The sequence below is a fragment of the Passer domesticus genome, chromosome 14 (assembly GCF_036417665.1).
Source record: "Passer domesticus isolate bPasDom1 chromosome 14, bPasDom1.hap1, whole genome shotgun sequence".
Classification (NCBI taxonomy): domain Eukaryota; kingdom Metazoa; phylum Chordata; class Aves; order Passeriformes; family Passeridae; genus Passer; species Passer domesticus.
Genome location: NC_087487.1, coordinates 9,386,863 through 9,400,276, shown reverse-complemented (window position 1 = coordinate 9,400,276; position 13,414 = coordinate 9,386,863). Strand labels below are relative to the sequence as shown.

At 39.1% G+C, this 13,414-nt stretch overlaps 1 long non-coding RNA gene across 1 annotated transcript; it reads left to right on the top strand.

Annotated features, from left to right (window-relative positions):
* The first annotated feature begins 311 nt into the window (after positions 1–311).
* On the top strand, positions 312–12,487 carry LOC135280993 (uncharacterized). The gene is made up of 3 exons (XR_010347790.1): positions 312–481; positions 3,423–3,563; positions 12,280–12,487. It is a non-coding gene; the product is annotated as an uncharacterized LOC135280993 (long non-coding RNA).
* Positions 12,488–13,414: the final 927 nt, after the last annotated feature.

Below are 13,414 nucleotides of genomic sequence, written 5' to 3'. Positions count from 1 at the left end.
CTGAATGGTAAGGATGTAGCAGTTGCCAGTCCCCCAACCAGATGAGGCATTCTGACCTTTTTTAATAACATGTTGCATCAAGAAATCAGGCCACTGTAAGCCATGATAACATTCAGAGCTCCTAAATATATGTACTTCTACCTTAAAATGGAATATTACTTTATGCCTATATCAGAATACCAGGGTAAACAAGGAAAGAGGAATGCACAGTAACATGAGGAATGCTGAGAATCACACTGTGAAGGTTTGCAAAGTCTCATTGTGACGCCAGCACTAGAGGAAACCATTCAAGAAGGATTCTTGATGTGAATTCCTGACCCTCTGAAAATCAGCTTGGCTGATGCCAAGATTTCATTTGCACTGTGTTCCTGACTCCTTTTTGCTCCTTAAGCAAAAGGAATGGAATATGCCTGGACTGCTCAGTTGATTGTGTGTCCCTCTCCAAGCTGGTGTTATTTACACAAGCTAATATTAGAAACATGTAAGTAGTTTTCAAAGCAGTGGTATGAACGTGCAGCCCTACTCCTTCCCCACTGAAGTACCATGGCAAAGCACCTGCATTTCAGAGTGTGCATACTCCTGTACAGGAGGGCACCCTTGGAGTAAATGAGAGACAGATTGAAATATCACTTTATCAGTTTCTAGCAGTGTGACGTCTGCACTGGAATGAATTAAACAAAAACTCAGTGGATGTACACAGCGATTTTTGGCATCTGTTACCATTTCTTTTACTGTTGGTTCTGTTACTGTAATTCTTGCAGCCTCTTCCCCACCACCACAATCAACTGCACTATAACTTGGCTCACCTCTCAGCAACTGCAAAATCAATAAGATGACCTCAAAATAGAGGAGAAGAAATTAAATCTATTTGCTTTAGCCTCCCATCTACTAAGAAAAAACAGGTTTTTCCAATATCATCAGCAAATTCTGATGTTTCATAAACACACTTTCTCTAACCCCATTTCTGCTCTGACAGCAGTGAAAAGGTTAAGATGAGATCATGTCAGCTTAGCTGACTGTTCAAGGTTTTGCCAGTTTGGATCACAACCTTAACATTATTATTTAAATGTGGCTTTTGTATTTCATTACATACAAAGCAATTATATTTGCATTTACGATGCACCATAATTGTAAGACTATGACATTGTTCTGATGATAATGTTCATTGATCATTCATAATGCAGTTGGCTCATGCCATGAATCATGACACTCTTATCACCTCTCTCATTTTACTTGCTATTAGATGGCTTTATTTGCAGATTGATGCTTTAAACTTACACTTTTAATCTCTAGATGGTGTAAAATGCCTCTTATCATCCTTTAATGTACATCACTCAACTTTCCTGAAAGTGAGCGATTGTCAAAGTTCTCATAACAACAATGGCTCTTTTTTAAAATGTGTGTTTTGGTGATGCAAACTAATACCAAAGGTAGCCAGATATCTTGCCCAACAATATTTATTTTCAACATGCTTGTCACAGAGCTTGATGAAATTATAAAATTTTGCATTATGATATATTTCAATATTTTAGTACTGTTTTTCTTTTGAATTGGACAGAATGCTCATGTTATCTACTCTTTTTGTAGGGGAAGGGCTGGGGGGAAAGTATAAGGTTCTGAAGAACAAACAGAAAAATTAAAAAGCTATGCCAAAATACTGATGGCTCTTGTTTAGGCTAGAACTGTATAGTATTTCCCTTCAAATCAGACTACAGTTAAATTGCATTTTCTAGCATGCTGCAATAATGACTATGATTCAGATAATCCTTAGCCCCAGAATATTAAAGAGCTGAGCCAGCTTCAGATTTTTTTTTTTTAAATTTCAATTTATTTCTTCCACGTTTGGGTCCCGAATCATTTGTGCTCAGGAGTGTTCTGTGAACATTTAGCACAGCAAACCTCAAACAAGTGCTCAGTGGCACCTGACCTGGCTGCATGGCCACGTCTCTTGGTCATCCCATCACCTGGGATGGGCTGGAAGAACTAAACTAGCAAGGAGCCCAGAATGAGCTACAGAAACCTCATCTGCCTTCAGATGTCACATGCACATGGATTTCAGGGCCAATGTGTCCTAAAGTAAGACAGGAAACAGGAATGTGCTCTTTGTGAAATATCATTTTCAGGAAAAATTTTTACTAATAGTACCCCCTGCCCTATCCAAAAAGCCCCAACCTGGAAATTTTACATTTTGCAGGAAATTTATCTTCAGTCCAAAAGTAAACTTGACCAGCTCTACATCTAATGATTGTCTATGCTATGCATTAACAAACATCAGTAGTTTTAAGCCCCCTGTTCATCATGAACTTCTGTTGCTTAAGGGAAGATTGTTAAAGAGAAAATTGCTGCAACATTTCCCAGCAAACTAAAAACAGCCTAGATTTGATGAAACAGAAGACTAAGTTCTACCAGCATGATTGAAACCACATACAACAGTTATCACATGAAGAGAAAAAGATGGTTGAAGAAATGATCACCTATGAGAGATTCCTTCAGCTCTTTTTACTTATACAAGTATCCTCACCAAGTTTGATGAGCATCTGCTTTTAAATTAGGAACAAGCTGTTTGTTCTTGGACACACTTGGTTTGCCAGCAGTAGCTCCCAGGTTAATGGGATCAAGCACAGCTAGGCAGATCCTGTTCTCTATTTTATCTGCATGTTTGAAAATCAGTTTTTGTACACTCCAGAAATTACATTATTTCCTCATACTGTGCAATTTTCTTGTAAGACTCATTTTTTAGAAAGTCTGCAATACAAAGCTTCTGAAATATTCAGAAGTGCAGTGTTTGGATTTTTGCCTTTAAATGACTGGTTGACAGAGGGGCTATACAAACGCTCCAGTGGCTGCAAGAAGGAAAAAAAAAAAAGAAAATAAATAAAATTCTAAAGCTATACATACAACTTACTGATTTATACAGTGTGGTTTGAATTAGAGTCTATAAAGTCCAAAATTCTTTTTCTTGGGAGTTCAATTTTGTTTGCATATGAGGACAGCAGGGGACAGTACTGTGGTAGCAACAGAGTGATACAGCTGGCAAAGGGAAGGATGATGCAGAGCCTCAGTTGTGGAAATCTATAGATAAGACTTTCAGATGAACTCAGGATGGGTTGCAAATCTTCCCAAAGCTCTCCATTAGCACTCTGCAGTTGCAATTAGAGGTCTGATCTCACCTACAGAATATCTGTAGCTCTGGGCTCACTGCTGATATAAGCCAAATGCATCTGTAAAAACCACTGTTTTATAGCCTGCAAAATCCATCGGTTTTCTTTCTCTCTCTATCAATTTCAGACATGCAGAGCCCACGGAGGGAGCCCTTCCAAATGTAAAGTTGTTTTCTTTAATGTCAGAATGATAGGTTAGCAGTTAAAGAGCTGCTCCTAGATTTTTGTATTATTCTTGTAGAATAATATTGTGTCTTTTAGAAGCAGGAATGTTTCTGGGAGCAGCATGGAAGGAAGCCAGTGCTTCAGGACCTGTGTGACAGCAAAGCCAACAGATGAAACACTGGAAGGAGTCCTTCTCATAGGAAAAGGATGACACTGTGCAGTGCTGTAGACAGACATGTAGGTCCCTGTTAATGAAGTTTCTCTTTAATTATGATGACTTTTGGTGAAAGGAGTAAGATAAGGCAAATGCTCATGAGATTTCATGTAAGTCTTATGCAGTTAAAGTTCACATTAATATTTTGATAATCAGCATAAAAAGTGGGTGGGTAGAAAACTCATTTGAAACCACTTCACAGAGTAAGTATATACATAACGAAACTACTGGAGTTTACATAGGCCCTTATGCCATTGGATTTCTTGCCCCATACCATATTTTTTTAATCACACTGAGGCTATGTTTTATGAACTTCTAGAACATGACAAGTGTCTCCTTTTATACTTCTTCAGTAGCATTATTTACTTTACAAAATTCCCAGAGACTCCAGCCTTGTCCAAGTCATGGGTGTCTGACCAGCACAGCAACAGACAGAGGCAATCCCATTAATGAGGGACCTAAAATTTGAAGCTCTGAGGTTAAGCTAAGGTGAGAAATTACGTGATCTGCCAAAGTTCTCATCCTGGGTTCACGTCAGACCACACATTCCCTGATTTCCAGTGCCACTCCATAACCACCAGACCCTGCTGTCTCCCAGACTGTGCACACAAACAATGCCAAGACACGTTTCTCATCCTGCTTGGCTCCCTCTGAACACCCAATCCTATAATGGATAAACAGCCCTGAGCCTGTTTGCACGGTGAGATAAATGCCCATCACCTTTCCTAACCCAAACACTCTCTGAATCAGCAATCCCAAAAAGCTTCCTTAGATAAACAAAGCCTTGAGCCCAAGGTGATATTAATGCAATCACATAGAAAGACACTTTTTAAAAAAGATTTGTGTTTTTCCAGCAGGAGTTTTGGGTGCAGAGTGTGGAATCACATTTAGGACAAGTTTAGAAAGGAAGAAAGAGAGATTTAGTGGCAATAGGACCAGCTGTTCAGCAGAAAGTATTGTATCTGTTTACATCTATTTTTCAAATAATAACAGTGGGAAAAACATTGCAGTTGAGGATTTACGTTTGCATTACAGTTTCTTTTTCCAGCCATAAGACTCACTAAATTGTACCATAGAGGCTTAATTTTTCACTGTGATTTTCTTTTTTGCAGTTTGCAAATTGTCTATTTATAATTACTTTCAATTAACTTGGCTTTAGCCAATCAACACACCATAAACTGAACTTAAACAGTTATGAGCTGTGTTTTGTGATGAGAATTTATCTTTACATTAAGTGTTAGTTCATTAGACAATCTGAGCTCAGGGAATTACAGGAGCTAGAAACAAATTTTAAATTCATAGCAAGATAGCTCCATTAAAAACATTTAGAGTTCTCCACAGCAATTATCAGTTTAACTGCAAGGCCACTGATTATAACTGCTCAGTGTGGGTTCCATTTGGGTCCCTGGTACATTTTTCACACACACACACACACACACACACACACACACACACAAAAGACAACAAAGGATATGGTGAAAAATGTTCATAAAGAGTTGGTCATAACACAGACAGCTTTTAGCATCAGCTCCATTCCTTGGTAGGCTTTACAAAATGCTCATCTTCCAAATATATTTCCCCAAAAACCTTAAAAACGTGCTCAAATGTATGTCAAAATATTAAGTTCATCTGTGAATTTGTATAAAGTTCTGAGATTTTAATCTGACTCTCAGGAAATCAAAAATTTTTCATGCCTTGAGTCAAGCCAATGACTAGAATGGTAAGTATTTTTAAATGGTGACCTTCTCTTATCTCAAGAGAACAGGGGAGATAAGGGAACCACCTTACAAATATGATAAATTGAGTACAACAGGATACTGGCTTCCCTGTGAGGAGGCAGATATTAAAATGAAACCATTTTAGGATTTTAGAAAGGAACACTCTGTTTAAGATACTGGATTATGAGTATTTAACTAGAAAAATGTAAAACACTTATAAATAGCTAAAAGCCTCCACTGCTGGGGCTGTGGGAGTAGAGGGAGATTTATTCACATCAGACAGGAGGGTCTGGAACCACAGCACAACCAGTGCACCAGCATTGACCACAAGTGGTCACCTCTTGAGGAGGTGGTTTTAAAGTCACTTTTCTCTCCATTTTGGATTCACTATTAATGAGGTTGCCTTTGGGGAACCCAGATCCTTCACATCTCATTGACTATTTGCAGCATCATTCTCCATTCTCATTTGCTCAGAAATCAAAGTAGAAAATACTCCCCCTTGGTACAAGAGCTACACATATAGTGGTAATGAAAAATTAACACGCTCAATGAAAAGCACACCAGGGCACAAAAACCTCTTCCAACAAATTAAAAATACATTCCTTTTATCAATAATATACCATTTATCTGCTCTAGAGCCTGAAGAACAGACCTCCTCTGCATTAACAGCACTCTAGGAAATGTAAAATAACTTTGTTTTTTCCTTTTATGTCTTGTTTCTGCAGAAATCAGTGATAATTTCTAGCTCTCCCCTCCTGGATGCCCTTCCCTTTTCCTGGACACCTTGCATTCACCACAGGAGCCACGTTCTACACAGATAGAAGCCAGTGCTGGGTGTGGGCATATTTGTTCCAAACAGTTTTTGTTTAGCACCAATAACTTAAAATATTCCACTCCTGTGAAGATACTTAAGCAGCTGAGCTAAGAAATTCAACTTCAAAACTTGGATAATCATCTTAATTAATTTTGTGGTAACTACCATGAGCCAAACTTTAACAAAACTCCATTAAATATTGTGGCAAAAGCAGGCAATGATTTTATGGACCCTGCCCTTTTTAAAATGCATGCTTGTATATTTAACAAAATGAACAAACATGTCCGTGAGAGTAACAAAGTAAATTCTAATTAAATATTCCAGCATTAAATACATTTGCAAAAATAATATGTCCCTCAAACAAGCCATGATTGGTAAAAATGCATTATGAATATCCCAAAACCGGGAGAGAATTGTAAATTACTGTTTTCTATAGTGCATGAAATTAAGTCCCATTTGAAGGAAATAACAAGAATTAGAGCTCATCACCTGATATAAGGGCAACATAGAACACAAGACAAAAGGATGGGTCTACCTGCACTTCCTGGAGAGAAGGGAAGTCTTCTGCACTGGTAATGTCTGTTATTTCAAAATGTACTTTCACCATAAAGGTTTTCATGTTCTCCAGCAGCAACAGGCACATTATGTAATCTTCCTTTCTTACTTTTTGGTTCATTTTCCTTTGCAAAAACAAAAAGAACACTCTTTGGTGCTTCCAATTCAGCTGAAATAATTAATGGTGAAATTTCCACAAATTTACTAAGTCAGGAGTGACTCTTCAGTTTCCAGGGGGATCAGAAGTTACTGAAGCCTGCCATTCACCACTGTAGGAGGTGTGACAGGGAAACTTTAAAAGCAAATGGAGGCCCCTGAGCAAAGGCAGCAGCAGGTCCTAAACAAGCAATGGCTTTACCAGTGGAAGCCACAGCCCTGAGAGGTGCTGGAGCTGCACTAACAACATGCCATACCTGAGCTTTTCCCTTTGGAAACAGAGTATTTTCTACAGACCAGAATTACCACACCTGATTGCATCAAACAATTCATTAGAAAAGTCAGGTCTTCAGATATCAGTATTGAAAAACGTATAAACTTGCACCCAGTTGTGTAAAGCTTTGCCATATGGTTACCACAGCAGGGAATGGAAACTTGCTGTCAAACTCCTTGTGCAATAGGATTTGTGAATATCAATTCCAGGCAAAGCTTTCAAATTGCAGAAAAATCTAATTTGTTATAGACAAAACATCAGCAAAGTAATTCAGCCCCTCTACCCACTGCTACTCAAAATCAGGAAGATGTGGACCTGAAGTGCTTTTGATGTTTAGGCGAATCACAATTTCCTTTTTTCAAAGATTTGGAACTACCTTGGTTATTCTAAATAGACACACACTCCCAAAAAAACCCGCAAGAAATCTCCAAAACAAAACATCAACCCAAATTCTCTTCAACATACCTCCTCATCATTTTTCCCCACCATCTTTTCCTATAACCAATGAAGAAGAATGTATTTCTGGCCACTTCAGAATGTATTTAATTTCACTGAACAGAAAGCATTTTCTGCACATACATAAACTGCTTTGACGAAATTGATTGGCTACTTGTGAAAATCTTTGCAATATCATTCTACTGACAAAAATTTAGCAGTTTCCATTAAAGGCCAGGGATTACTAATACATCTTCAAGTGAGCTCACTCCTGAAGTAGATAGTGATATAAAAATTACCACTCATTACTTGAGATAAAATGAATATTTTTACTTCAGGTCGTAATGTTTAAATGCTCTAACTGGGATCCAGCTGCAGAAACAAAAGGTCTGCCACAAACATATCATCAGATCTCTTGCATCTTCCTGGCAAAGCTTTGTGCTTGGAACAAAAGCACTGTCAAACGCATTGTCGCAAGATACTGCAAAAAGAAAAACTTGTTCTGTAGCACATTCCCACTTGTTAACACCTGCCCTTTTCCTTTGTTGTAGTTTCCACTTAAAGCAATTGAAAAATGAATGACAAATTTGCATTTTCAAAGAAAGAAATCAAGGTTTGGTGTGAGTTTCAGTGAGTTCAGTGGAGCATCTCTTAAGACTGTGAGGATAAACTGCAAATAAAATAATGTAACAACCGACCTGGATACTGATAGATGCTGTGGATAAATACATATTTGTACAATCTTGTGTTCAGAAGCAGTCTTAAAAGTTATTGGAATATATTAGAAAATATTTATTTACAAACATGATCAACTCTGAGACTTAGACATTTTGCCCCTGAATTCATATTCTCTATGGATTGACTTAATTTCATATACATAAAGAGAACCAAGGGAAAAAAAAAAAAAGCTTATTCTCTAATAGAGAGAATGTGCCACCGTGGGGAACCTTTGGGAAGTTTCAGTAGATGAACCTGATTCCATTTCCTGGTGCTCATCTACTGTGAATGTGAGGATAGAAGATATTCCCCTATATTCATTCATGAACTGTTTTATGAATGACTCCACAGTATTTGTGGTGACAGCTGGAGGTGCAAAATGCTTGCCAGGAGAATTCTTCCTTTGAATACAATTTACAAAGGGAGCCATATGCAACCCTGTAAGAGCGGGCAAGGCAAACCCCAGTCTTCTAAAGAAAGCAGACATCTCTTCAATTGCACAAAAAAAACCCCAAACCAAACAGAAAACCTACAGCAAAAAACAAACACAGAAAAACACCCAAAATTTGAAGGAATCTTAGGCACAATATTTAATTTTTTTTTTCTTTTCAAAGAAATTTTCCAGAAAACATTCCAAGAAAATCAAGATTAATTTATACTGACTGTTCAGTGAATGTAATTAATGGTGAAGCCTTTCTCTGTATTCAACTAATTATTTCATCATCTTTGAGCAAGCTGGGGAACTCAGTGCTCATGAAAACTCTTGAAATTTTACACATTTTTCTCTGCAGCATGTCACTGGGAAAAAAAAGTTTTCCCTTTCTGCAAAGAGACAAGATGCATGCTGCGTGTGGCACCAGCTAATTTTTACCACAGAGAACCACATAATCATTCACAGTTATATCTTGAGTCCTAAATGTGAATTCATTCCATTTGTAGGAGGCTGTTGCCTACACAGTGCACTGCAGCACACACTCAGTCATCCCAGAAAAAAATCCATTTCTACTTTCTTAGATTGACCACTTTGTTTAAAGAGCAATGACTAAAAAAAATCTTTACATTTTGTTGGCAAAATTGTTTATCAAGGCTTCTTATAGGATCATGGAATTGTTTGGGTTGGAATGAACCTTAAAGACCAGTGCCAAACCCCTCATGTGGGCAGGGACATCTTCCACCAGACCAGGCTTCTCCAAGCCCCATCCAACCTGGCCTTGAACACTTCCTGGGATCCAGGGGTAGCCACAGCTTCTCTGGGCAACCTGTGCAGGGCCTCACCACCCTCAGGTAAAAATATGGAAGTTCATTAAGAAAGGATTAGGGAAAACAGAAAAACAACAGAGTTTCTATCTTTCTGTTTCATTTGTACAATCATCAATACTTGCATTTTCATTGGTACTTTTCAATTCATTCAGCTGAATTCACATGTTTTTCATAGGGTTTTTTCCCTTAACAACAGCGGTCACAATGAAAACTTGGTTTCTTTTCATTTATGGAAAACATAAAGGGATGTATTTCCTAGGTGGTTAAAAGTTCACCTCTGTGAACTCTGACATGGCACCTCTCAGTGGTTTCTATTCCTAATTAAAACAGGCTTTTTTTTTTGTGTGTGTGTGTGTAACACTGTAAGTGGTCTGTACTTCCTGACCTATTTATGTGTTTATTACATCCTGATCCACTTATGAAAAACAATGAACCAAACAGTTCATCTCAAGAGATGAAGCTTTCAAGAATGATGCCTATGTGAAACTCTGCACTGTGTCAAGTTAGAAAAGCAAGATGCATTAAATCAACATATGAAAGATGATTTTTCCATAAGTTATTAATTTCTGACTGACTTTAACCAACCCTGGCCTGACAATAACACAGTAGTTGCAAGAGGGCAGTGAGGTCAACAGGAAAGAAGATGCAAAGGCAGAATCTGAAGACCAGAATATCTGGGTATTACATGGATTGAAGGGGTCCAGGTAGAAGTACTCTGGAAACAAGATTCATCTTAACACGTTAGGTGCAACAGGACAAGCAGACAGGTGACTCCATTCAAAATGGACAGATTTATTCTACAGCAGGAGCTTTTGAAAGTTGAAATATGGCAAAATGAGAGCAGACAGATAAGGCTCTGCTAAACCACAACTCTCCAGAACCCAGCCAAGAGCAATGTTCACCTGCTGTCATCTGCCATTGTTTGATACAGCAGAAATCAGTTGAAAAAGCAATTATTTGTGCCAACAGCTATGCTTGAGTGAAAGGAAAAAGTCCATAACAGACAAGGATAGCACTAAATAGCCTGCTGCATTGTAATAATGTGAATGTATTCATATGCAAGTATGAACATAGATTTGAAGTGATCCAGTGGTAGAACCAGAAGTCATAAAGCATCCACTGCAGCAATCTGAGTCACGTACAATGGAGTACTACCAGCTCAGTTGGAGTGTTATTGAGGGGACTTGAGAAAGTCTTTCAGTTGTTATTGTCTATTCACACCTGTCTGAACCCAAGACCAAAGCAGAGCTCACTGAAGGGTTTGCCTGTGTGTCTGGAGCAAGCCACTGAGCAGTTCTGAATACACGGTGATGCTGCAGGTGATTGAACCTGGAGCTAAGCAATGGGGACTTTAGGCTGAGATTCAGAAACTAAAGCAGCTTTGTTATTTTAAATTCATGTAGTACTGTGTATGTACTTGCACTGGTGATGTTAATGGAGTCAGCTTGAGCTCAAGAGGCAAACTGGTCGTTTCTCATGCATGTGAAGCCATCCTATACGCACATCAAACAAATGATTCACATAAGTATAATGCAGCACTTCATAATGAGAGGATTTTTTTTTGTTTTGTTTTGTATTCATTTAGTCATTGATAGAAGCACAGGATTTCTTAATATTTGTCTTCTATTTTGATAAGCACACTAATCTCTGTGAACAGCAATGTCCTCCAGTCACATACCACATCTTTCACACCACAGTCAAATACTTAGCAAATGTTAGCAAAGGCTGTCATTTTCCTGGCATGCTACTTAATTTGAGGAGTTCTATTTTCCTCATAAACTTTATCTCCCCATTTGAATGTACCAGTTGCATAAGTACAGCAATCCTCAACTTGAGGAGTCTTGAAAAAGACCCCATATCAAATTCTTTTACATCCTTTGAAGGCAAAGCCAAACAGGCCAATTCTACAAGTGAAGTAAAATTGTCACAGTACCCTCTCATATTTCTGATATGGCTTTCCATTTTTAGCCAACATCCCCCGTTCCATAGGGCTTCCAAGAAACTGTGGGAAAACTGCATGTGCAGTGGCCCAATCTGACTTCAGCCATGGGAGAACTCCTATCTCCTGCATTCACCACTGTGGACTCACCCATGTGAGAAGATGAGACAAATCCACAAAAATTCACATCAGAGCTCACAGAGGCATCAGCTAAAACAAGGCCCCATGTTATGGCCTTACATTTATCCTAAAGCTGGTCTTAGTCCTTTTCTCTGACCAGGAGATTATTATTTCAAGGAGACCTCTGTGCAAAACTCCCACTAAACTTGGCCTATCAATTTTGGCAGTAATGTGTAACAGCTGAAATGGGAGCTTATCTCTGGGCATTTAACAGAGAACAAATGATTTTTTTTCTCTTAATTATTTATAGATCATTGTCCTTTCTCCCTTTCTAGTGTCAGTGGGGATGTTTGGGTTATTGTAGTCACTATAACAGTTCTAGTAACGTTGTCTCAGAGCAATGCAAGAACCTGGGGATATCAGTTCATTGTGTGCTAGTGTGATCTCTGCATACAGTGCAGCTTCTCCCACCATTGCAAAGAAAAATAAAAAGGGGAAGGGGAGGAGGTTCACTTATACCAGGTAAACAAGGCCTCTTTTTGGACATAAACACAGAGTAATCACCCCAGAACAAAAGAAATGGAAGAAAGTGTCAAAAGCCTTTTGTGTTACTATGGTTTAGGAGACAGTCAAAAGGGGTTACAATATTAGAAACTTAAATCACATGAGAAATACATTACAACTGTGCCATTCTCTACTTCCATACAGTCATGGAGTTCTAAAATAACTTCATATTGTCCTGTATTTACAGAGACATCATTATTTAGTCTGTGCTGGAGAGTCAAGAAATCACTACAAAGGAGCAAGCATCAGAAATTAATGAAGAACATGCATAAACCTGACAGAATAAATAGATGCTTAACAACAATTTGGTGAGAGCTTGGGGACATATTAAGGGAGACTTGGGAGCAACTCATCAGCAGGAAAGGATTCAAGCATATGGTGACTTTGCACTGAAACAAGCACCAAAATGCATAATGGTGGTAAGAGCAAGAGGATTATTTTGTCAGTTTAACTGACTATGCACTATCCCCTCAGAAAGAACCAGCACAAGAACAGCTTTAGGGACAACACCAGAGCAGTACAGATAAGCACAAGGATGGAAAATGGGACATGGGAAAGCTGAATAGTCAAGCCATAGTTCTCTTCTGCAGGTGGGCAGACAGAGGACATGGGATCTGGAGTGCAGTGGGGACAGTAGGTGGGGTAGGAAATCTCCATTCTCAGGTATGCTGTTCTGTTTCTCACCACACTTTCCTCCCTCCCCTACCCCATGTGTCTTATCATAAACAGGGATGGAGCACACAAAAGAGACCAGGTCAATTGGGTTGGGCCAATTTTCGACCCAAATGATATTCCTATGCAACTGGGACATACTGGGCAGCCTAACTCCTTGTCCATACACATTTAGCACATTTCACCTCCTCAGTCACATGATCCATCTTTTCAGAACAGTAACGTGCTCAATCAGACTGGCCTAGTCCCATCTTTCCCTTTCAAGGTCCTCTGTCTTGTTTAAGCACAAAAGAGTTAAAACCAACCCCAAATCATGGTACCTTGTGCCAGTGCATCCTAGGGTAGGGGGTGTGGGTAGAGGACTGCTGGTTTTGGGAGCCTGTCCTACACTCATGCTTCCCTCAGGCATGCACAGGCTGTGGGCTGGGTCCCCAGAACACTCTGTGGCAGCCAGGTGAGGACTGCAGTGGGCTCCAGCCACCCTTCCAGCACCTCCATGGCACTCCTGCTCCAGTCAGAGGAGAGACAGGAGCTGGATTGCAGTTGCAGCACACTTTCAGATGAGAGCACTTCAGAAACTTTTGGAAATATCAATGAGCATTTTGGGAAACACTAGCAATTGCTCAATGAAGCTTACAGTGGATCTTCCT